Source organism: Setaria italica, chromosome IV (assembly GCF_000263155.2).
Source record: "Setaria italica strain Yugu1 chromosome IV, Setaria_italica_v2.0, whole genome shotgun sequence".
NCBI lineage: Eukaryota > Viridiplantae > Streptophyta > Magnoliopsida > Poales > Poaceae > Setaria > Setaria italica.
This window is the reverse complement of record NC_028453.1, coordinates 13,535,519-13,544,544: the sequence shown is the minus strand read 5'-3', so window position 1 is coordinate 13,544,544 and position 9,026 is coordinate 13,535,519. Positions and strand designations below refer to the sequence as shown.

General features: G+C 54.1%; 1 pseudogene; it reads left to right on the top strand.

Annotated features, from left to right (window-relative positions):
• Positions 1–1,494: 1,494 nt before the first annotated feature.
• LOC101760146 lies at positions 1,495–4,182 on the top strand (annotated as a pseudogene).
• Positions 4,183–9,026: the final 4,844 nt, after the last annotated feature.

The following is a 9,026-nucleotide window of genomic DNA, read 5'->3' as shown; positions in this document are numbered from 1 at the left end:
CCAAGCATTCTTTTATGTTCCCTATCAAGCCAATTCAAAACAACCACTAACCACATCATTAATTGGGCATGATTTTCTTTCTAGATTCCATAATTATAGTTAGTTTTTGACTAGTAAGCATTGTAATCAATTTTATCATGTATAGGATGAAACTAACACATTCAAGCAATAATGTTCACAGACAAATTATTGACATTTTCTTTTTGATTTCCATCTTCTTGAGAATGGTTTCACCTTGAGCATATTGCAATGAATGGATGAAAAGGATAGGATCAGGCAATATTTTCACCAGCAGAAAGACACAAAACATTAGTAGTTGGGAAAGATGTGGGAACTGGAGAAACTTCTCATCTACCTTGATCACTACATTGAGTCCCAGTCATTCATTTACTGTAGTATGTCTTGTCCAGATCGATATGTGGTCCTGTAGGAGCATTTCCCTCAACCAGCCAGTCCCTTACATTGTGCCTCGAAGACTAGTCAGCAGTCTTGGGGTGTCACCTGCCTCCTGCATACAATACACATGTGAGGATGGTGAACATGCACCAATTAATGTCATATAAAACAATTAAGTCACTGAAAAGTCCACTGAATCATATAGATTAAGTAAGGATATATGAAATAGTTACTTCCACCGAGTAGTGTTGATGTGAATAGTTGCCTGTTACAAAGGCATCAGCCATCCAACTTCAATCATTAATATTATAAATTGTTTATGCATAGGTGCTACTAGTGTACAGATATTTAGCGTGTAATATGCTAAGCACACAGGAAGGTAACGTCTTAACAATAAACAAAAACTAAAATGGTGGGTTTGGTCTTGTAAGACAGTTCACACGCTGACATTTCGTAAATGATTGGAAGCATTACAACTCAGTATCACCATTAGTTATGACATACCAATGAATGCATGTCTCATCTCTTGCAGGCTAAGCATGCCATAGGGATTGTAAAAAAATAGTATGAAAACATTTCCATAGTTGCATTCTGGGAAAAATACTTGCATCCATGTAGCTGGTACGAACAACTGCAGTTTGCAAAGTGCAAAGTTAGAATGCAAAGGATAAACATGTCTACTTGCAGATTAAAATCTAGACTTAGGATCTGGATCCATTAAGTCAAGTCTTGGCACAAGAATATATATCTCCCAAGTCACCGAGTGTCATATAAACAATCAAAATGTTCACTTCACGCAGCCAAATAAACTATGCAAGTCTCTTTCCCATCCTAAACTATCTTAACCCCCAAATTACTAAAGGTTTTAAAGACCATAGTCTTATATTTAAATATGGAGTGACAGCTCACACAAGGTGTTTAAAGAATACAGAATGCATCAGGGCTTCTTCATCTTCAACTTCAATCAAGATAACATGATGAAAGTCTAATAAGTACTATAGGCTCCATTGATGATGCCAAGCCAACACATAGTGCAGAACAGCTATATATCATCAGGCACAGCCAAGCACCTGCTTGACATTGAGTCATCCACACCTTGATTGCTCCTCTCTGTGCTTCGTGGCCCAGCAAATGGAGCCTAACCAGGACGTGGCGTCCCAAGATTCACCATTGGAGTACCACTTGCAGAAGTACCTCCTGCTCCTGGCCACTCTAGTTGCTGCGATGACATATGCCGCAGGGTTCAATCCTCCAGGGGGAGTCTGGGAGGACACCAACCAGGGGTACCTTGCCGGTGAGCCCATCATCAGGGCCACGGACTACCACCGGTACCTTTTTTTCTACTACTGCAATGCTACTGCATTCGCTTCATCCATTGTGCTCATCATCCTCATTCTCATCCTTGCCATCATTCATGAGAAGCAAATATCATCTGTCAATCAAGATGAGAAGAAACAATTTTGGATCCTTGTTCTTCCACTGCGGTTAGTCATGATGTTGGACCTGCTAGGCCTCATGGGGGCCTATGCTGCAGGAACTGGCCGGGATACGGTCACCTGGGTGCTGGTGACTGTTATCTTTGTCTCTGTGTTGTTTCATGTGTTGCTGGCTTCATGGTCTCGCAGGAGACCATCACAGAACGAAGGTAGTATTCCTTTGCTCAAAAGACGGCACCGCAAGGTCCTAATGCTGCTCGCAACATTTGTGACCAGCATTACTTACATGTCTGGGCTGAGCGCCCCAGGTGGCTTTTGGGACAGCAGCCAGGAGGGTCACCGTGCAGGAGATCCAATCATGCAGGAACACCATTCCCACCGTCTGAGGGTGTTCTTTTTCTGCAACACTGTTGCTTTCACTGCGTCCGTTCTGATTATCATGCTCCTTCTAGACAGAAAGATGCTCAAGATTGGTCTTGTACGGTGCCACATACTCTATGCATACATCACCATTGCTCTTGTTGGTCTGGGGGGTGCCTATGCTGTAGGCAGCTGCCGGGAGATGGACATTACCATCTATGTGGTGGGTCTGGCTGGTGCAGTTATTGCGTGCATTTGCATCCAGGTGATTATCTACCGTCTAAGGAAAAAGTCAGACAGGACTAATAACAGGTACTGAACAAATACCTGTTTGCCTAAAATTATAGCCATATTTAGTTCCATCCTAACTTTTCATGGGTGCAATTAAATAGGGTTGGTGGACAGATCAGTGATTCAGGAAACTCAACAAATGAATCAGCTCCAACATCAGAGGGTGGACAACAAAGGGACACTGGAAGTGATAAAACTGATCCTCTAGAGAGGGCTTACTCTCTTGTTGTACTGCTTGCCACCCTCGTGGCTACTGTCACTTACCAAGCAGCCCTGTCTGGCAGGACAACAAGGACGGGCATAAGGCTGGTGATCCAATACTCTTATCCACCAACCCCAAACGTTACAAGGTGTTCTTCTACTGTAATTCAGCGGCCTTCGTTGCGTCCTTGGCTGTCATCATCTTGGTCCAGTATAGGTCTAAGCTCAAGCGCCACATGAATGCACTCAAGAGGGCCATGATACTGGGCCTTTTCAGCCTCATGGGCGCATATGCTGCTGGGAGCTGTCGGGATGTAAGCACCTCCATATATGTTATTGCCTTGGCTGGCGCTGTGCTAGTCTACGTGGTAATTCATGTCGCTGTCTTCATGCCGGAAGATAACTGGAGGCAAGACGACGATGACATGGCTGTGCACAAGAGGCGCAAGAGGTTGCTACTTTTCGCAGTGTTGGGCACAACTCTCACCTACCAAGCTGGATTGACCCCACCAAGTGGTTTCCATCTTGAGGATGAGTTCGGGCATGGAGCTGGTGACCCAATTCTCTTTCACAACTATCCACGCCGTTACAGGGCGTTCTACTACTGCAACTCAGTAAGCTTCATGTCATCTATTGCCCTCATTATACTCCTTGCAAATTCAAATCTCTATAAGCCAGCCATACGAAGCTATGCTCTATCTGTTTGCACTGCGGCGGGCTTGTTTGGTCTCATGGGAGCCTACGCCGCTGGAAGCACCCAGCATTTGAAAACATCCATCTATATTTTTGTGTTGGTGGCTCTGGTTCTCGCAGTAGTAATAATACTGTTGTTGATATATTGGAGAGAATTCAAAGCAAATGCTGGCTCAGAACTGTCCAGAAAAACAGAAGGCCAGAAACAGAAAGATGCAATAGACCACGCCTATCGCAAATACTTGATGTTGCTAGGAGTTCTGGCTGCTAGTGTCACCTATCAGGCTGGCCTAAACCCACCAGGGGGGGTGTGGCAGGAAAATAGCAATGGCCATGCTGCAGGAGACCCTGTCATGCAAGACAACAGGAAGCACCGCTACCGTGCCTTCTTCTACAGTAACTCCATTTCCTTCGCGGCATCCATTGTTGTCATCATCTTGTTGATACCCAAGTGGCTGCAGCAGAAGTACGATTGGTGGCTCAAGGTGATGAATACAATGATTGTGCTGGACTTGGTCAGCCTCCTGGTAGCCTACGCTTCTGGCTCGACCACGGAATGGGAGGCTTCCGGACACATCATCGCACTGATCGTCCCGGCACTGGTATTAGTTGCAATCTACATGTTGCCGTCATTCAATTCCAATCCGCCCAGGTCCACAGAAAGTAGAGTGTTACGTTCAGATGTTTAGTGGTGGCATGCATGTTCTACTTTGCAATGCATTGCTGCATTCCCTTCTACTCTTTTTATTCCTCTCTGCATATCTGGTCACTTTCAAGTGACATTATGTTGTTCTACATTTTACCTGGTTGTGATGAATTTTTGACAGTTTAACAAGTCTTGATACTTAACAATAGGAATTTGAGGCCACTACACTAAATCCATCTCTCTACTTGCTTAATAAACCACCTTTATTATGCCTAGCCAAAGATTTCATATATGCAATAGGGTATACTCCAATACACATTTCGGTAACACAAGTTAGGCAACAATAAAATTCTCCGACAATACACAGTAATCACCTGTCCACTTGAGGAGATTTGCCGATTGGGGAATGCTACAGTGCCGCGGTGCCGGCGCCGCCCGTCGGGGCATGGGTGCCTGCGCGTTGCGCGGCAGCGCAGCACTCCCAACGTCGGCTGTCGGCAGGTCGCCGGTCGGGGCGTCGCAAGGAAGCGGCAAGACGCCGGCGGCCAGGCTCAGGGCCTCGGCCGCTCGGGCGTCGCTGGGACTGGGGAGTACCGTCGAGTTCTAGCGGCGCCTCCTAGACCGAACGATGGAGAATGGAAGACCGACCTGGCTGTGTCGGCCTGTTGGCCAATTCTTCGTTTTGGGTATGGAAGTAAAGTAAAAACAAATCTTTATTTTGGGAGAGATTTTATATAACTTTTGAAATTTTTTATTGAACTTCTGTCGTTGTCAGGATTGGCCGATCAAGACTTAGACCAGTGAATTTTCTTTTATGCGCGTAAGGCTTCAGATGGTGGCGTGGGAGACACGGGTTTAGACTGGTTCGGGCAAAGGAAGCCCTACGTCCAGTATCGAGGATGCTCGTATTGCCCACACGGGGTTCTGTAGTAGGGGGTTACAGATCGACGAGAGAGGGACTGGTCCCAAGTCTCCTCCGTGCTTGTGCTCTCAGGAAGAGTAGTAGTGTGCTGTGGCTTGTGGGAGAAGAAGCCGATCCCTCCTCCGGCCTTGGGTTCCTCCTTTTATATCGCAAGGGGGGTGGCCGGAGTTACAGCTGGGATCGGGTGAAGAGGACCGTAAAGTGTAAACGTAGTACGGTAAAAAATACGGCAGGAAGGAGGAGCAAGTTCCTAGACGCCCGACGCCTCCGCCGGTCTCTGGCGAGCGCCGGCGTGCATGCCGGAGGGGGAGGCGGCCGTGTGCCAACTGTCGTCGCTCCCTACAGATAGCTCCTTCGGCACTCGTAGGCGTCGGGTCATGATGAAGGCATTTCGTCGTTATCCTGGTGTCTGTTGGGGAGGACGGTGGATGCTACCGTTCTGATGATCGCTCCTGGAGAGAGGGCGTCACATCCTTGCTGCCGGACGCGCGGGATCCGAGGGCACGCGGGGCCCGAGGACAGGCCGGTCTCTCCTTCGCTCCGACCGGCGTAGGCCATGAGTACCCTGCGGCGAATGGGAGTGAGCCGCCAGTACTGTAGCTTGTATAGTGTGGTCGTGCATGGGCACTTGCGGCGGGTTGCGTGAGGAGCGCGGTCGTCCTTCCCTCTGCCAGGCCTGCGGCGCATTTATGGCGAAGCCGACGGGGGAACCCACAGGATTTTGTTTATCTTGCCCACCTGGTCCGCATCCGAGGGGAAACCTGCCTTGGGGGCCCTAGCGAGCCCGACCCCTGTGCTTGGGGTCGGACGAGGCGGAACCTTGTGGCGAGGGGTCGGGCGCCTCCTTCCCTGAGGCCGCAGTCGGACGAGGCGGAAGCCTCGTGGAGGGAGGTCGGGCGCTCCCGACCCTGAAGCCGCGGTCGGGCGAGGCGGAGCTCTGATTATGCTTAGGTGGGCCCGGGCCTTCGCGTCTGCTCCTTTAAGCGGTACTTTTAGGGGATCATTAATATTTCCCCGCAACAGTAGCCCCCGAGCCTATGGTGGAGCAGAAGTGCTGCTCCGGAGGCTTCTTTCGCTGTTTCGCCGCAGATTCTGTTTTATGGCGCGCTTGTTTTATCCTAGCTTGGCCGGGGAACCTACGAATTGTGACCACACGCGTGGCCGTCGGTTGCGATGCTGGCCCCCGAGCCCCCGCGCGTTGCAGGAAACCGGTCGGGAGGCCAGGTCGACTTTTGATCGTTGTCCCTCAAGCGTCCGTTCGCTAGGACGGAGGGGTTGAGCCGGGCCACGTTATCCTCGTTGGACGAATTGTGGTGCTCGTTTGAGCTACAAACGGGTAGGTTCGAGTGGAGTCCCGGTCCCCGTTCGGGGGGGTCCGGCTCAGGCCAAGCTGGTGGCGCACTCCAATTTCCCGCCGGCCAGTTCATATAGTTCCCGGATTCGTTCGGCCGGATCTGGGGGCTCGTTGCCTTTCCCCGTGGAAAAACCATGAACTTTATACCGGATGGGACTCGAACGTGAGGTCGGGACGCCCTTGGCTTTCGCTCGCCTGGGTGTTGGCCACTAGCGGACCCGTCCCTTCTCACCCCTTGCTCGGGGGATGTCCTGAGGCAGCTGTCGAACCCGTGTCGGGCCAGCTTTCGAACCTTTGGACCGTAATGGGCCGTAGGGGCGTTTTTAGCCCCGTATCCCTTTCTTACCTCCCTGTGGGCCTTGGGCCGGAACGGAGCGGTCGTCGCGTCTGGGCCGAACGTGGGGGACGTCGTGGGCGTGCCATCCGGGAGGTGGAGTTATGGGGAGCACCGTCCCGTGAATCGAGGAGGATAGGATGTTTTCACAGCCGATCGTGCGCGCGGTTTTCGAAAAGGAAATGGGCGTGGCAGGGGCGTACCTGGCGCTGCATTTATAGCGGCAGGGGCGTCGATTTGGCTTCTCCGCTACCTTTCCTATAAAAACGGGAGCCCGCCGCGCCGGTTCCACCCGCCTTCTGCATTCGAGCCTTCTCGCCTTCCAGCCTCATGCTTAGTTCATCCGTGCCTGCTTCGTTTCCTTCGCTCCAAGCCGCGCCCTTTCTTCCCGTCTCCGTCGATCTCCCCCCTCCTCCGGCAATGGGTTCCTGGGGGATCTCCCATTTCACCTCCTCGCGCGCCGAGGGCCTGGTGCGGAAGGGCCTCCTCTGCGAGAGGACGGCGGCGGGCGAGTGGGAATTGCCGGGGCCGGAGCAAGTTCCGACGCCTCCCTCCGGCTATGTCGTCTCCTTCGCTCACTTCCATGAGCGGGGGTTCGCTTCTCCCCCGAGTCGCTTCTTCCGCGGGCTCCTCCACTACTATGGGCTCGAGCTCCAGCACCTCAACCCCAATGGGATCCAGCACATTGCGGCGTTCGTCGCACTGTGCGAGGGATTCCTGGGCATCGAGCCCAACTTCTCGCTGTGGAAATACTTTTTCACAGTGAGTTTGTACCAGAAGACGGGGAAAACTGGGAGTCAGCAGCGGTCGCCTCCGGTGCCGATCGGGTGCGCCGGGATCCACCTTCGTCATACTCGCTCCAAGGAGTACATGGCGATGAAGACCTCGGCGTCCCACAAGGGGTGGCACAACCAGTGGTTCTACGTGAAGAACTACCCGGACTCCCCCCTGCCGGCTTTCACCGGCCGTACCATCGACGTGGCGCCGGAGGTGTGGGCGTACGGGCCGGTGGAGAAGGAGAAGAAGCGGTTCTTCGACCTGCTGCAGGCCATCGAGCGGCTGAAGAGGAACGGGCTCACCGGCGCCGGGGTTATCGAAGCGTACCATGCCCGACGGGTGGTGCCGCTGATGCTCCGAATCCGGCCGCTTGCCGCCATGACCCCCGACGCGCCGACCGAGGGCACCGCCTTGGCGACGGGCGCGCTCACCGCCTCCGAGATCCGGCAACGGATTCGGGAGGCGCTGGAGGACAAGGACGTCGAGTACCCGATTCCCGGGCACCCGCCGATGCGCCCGGACGCGGGCTTCATAGACCTGGTAAGGAGTTGAGGCGTCGTCCTCCTTTCTTTGTATCCTGCAATTGTCACTCTGACGCGGAGCTATTTTACATTTGTAGGGCCCACTAACCCGGGTTGTGGACTCGCTTCCGCCGGTGCCGGAAGATGCTGAGCGGCGAACGCGCAATCGTCTCCTTGCCGAGGCGCAGAAGCGCCGTAAGGACAAGGAGACGGCGAAGAAGCAGAAGAAGGCTGCCAAGGAGTTCCAGCGGTGGCGGAGGGGGTCGGTCGTGTCCGACGATGACGACGACGACGACGACGATGATGATGAAGAGGATGAAGATGAGGAAGATGATGAAGAGGAGGAGCTGATTTCCTCCCTCCGATCGGGCGCCCTTGCCATTCGGGAGGCACCCCCGCGGACGGCCGCGGGAGGTGAAGCGGGGGAGGCGTCCGCCCGGGCTTCGTCTCTACCAGGCCCTGGGGCTGCGCCTCAGGGGCCAGCACAGCGCGTCCCCCAGGAGTTGGCACGGAACGCCCCCCAGGGGTCGGCGCAGGGCATCTTCGAGGAGCAGGCGCGGGATGCTCCCCAGGGGTCGGCAAGGGGTGCCCCCCAGGGGTCGACACGGAGCGCCCCTCGGGGGTCTTCAGAGCTTGCCCCCGCCGCAGCTTCGGAGCCGGCACGGGGCGCTCCCCAGGAGTCCGCTCAGGGCGCTCCTCGGAGGTCCGTGGAGCCTGCCTCCACCGCCGTGCCCTCTACCGGAGAGCAACGAAGCGGCGACAAGCGGCCGCTGCCGGATGCCCCGAGGTCGGCGTCGGGCTCCGAGTCGAAGCGCGCGCTCCGCCCTTGTGCTTCAGGGACGTAAGTTGGCCTTCCTTGCGCCTCGTTCCTCTCCTCTTCTTTCGTCCGTTTCTGCTGACATCCGTTCATTGATGTGCAGCGCTGCTCCCTGTGGCCTTGCCCTGCAGCTGGCGCCTAAGAAGGCGCTGCGGTTGTCGGCCTCCTCCGGGGGGCGGACCGCGGTCCCACCCGCGGCGAGCGGCGGGGTCCCTGGTGAGGTCACGGACCCCTCCGCGGAGGTGGCCCCTGTGGCGGCGGCTGGCGGAGCGACGGCG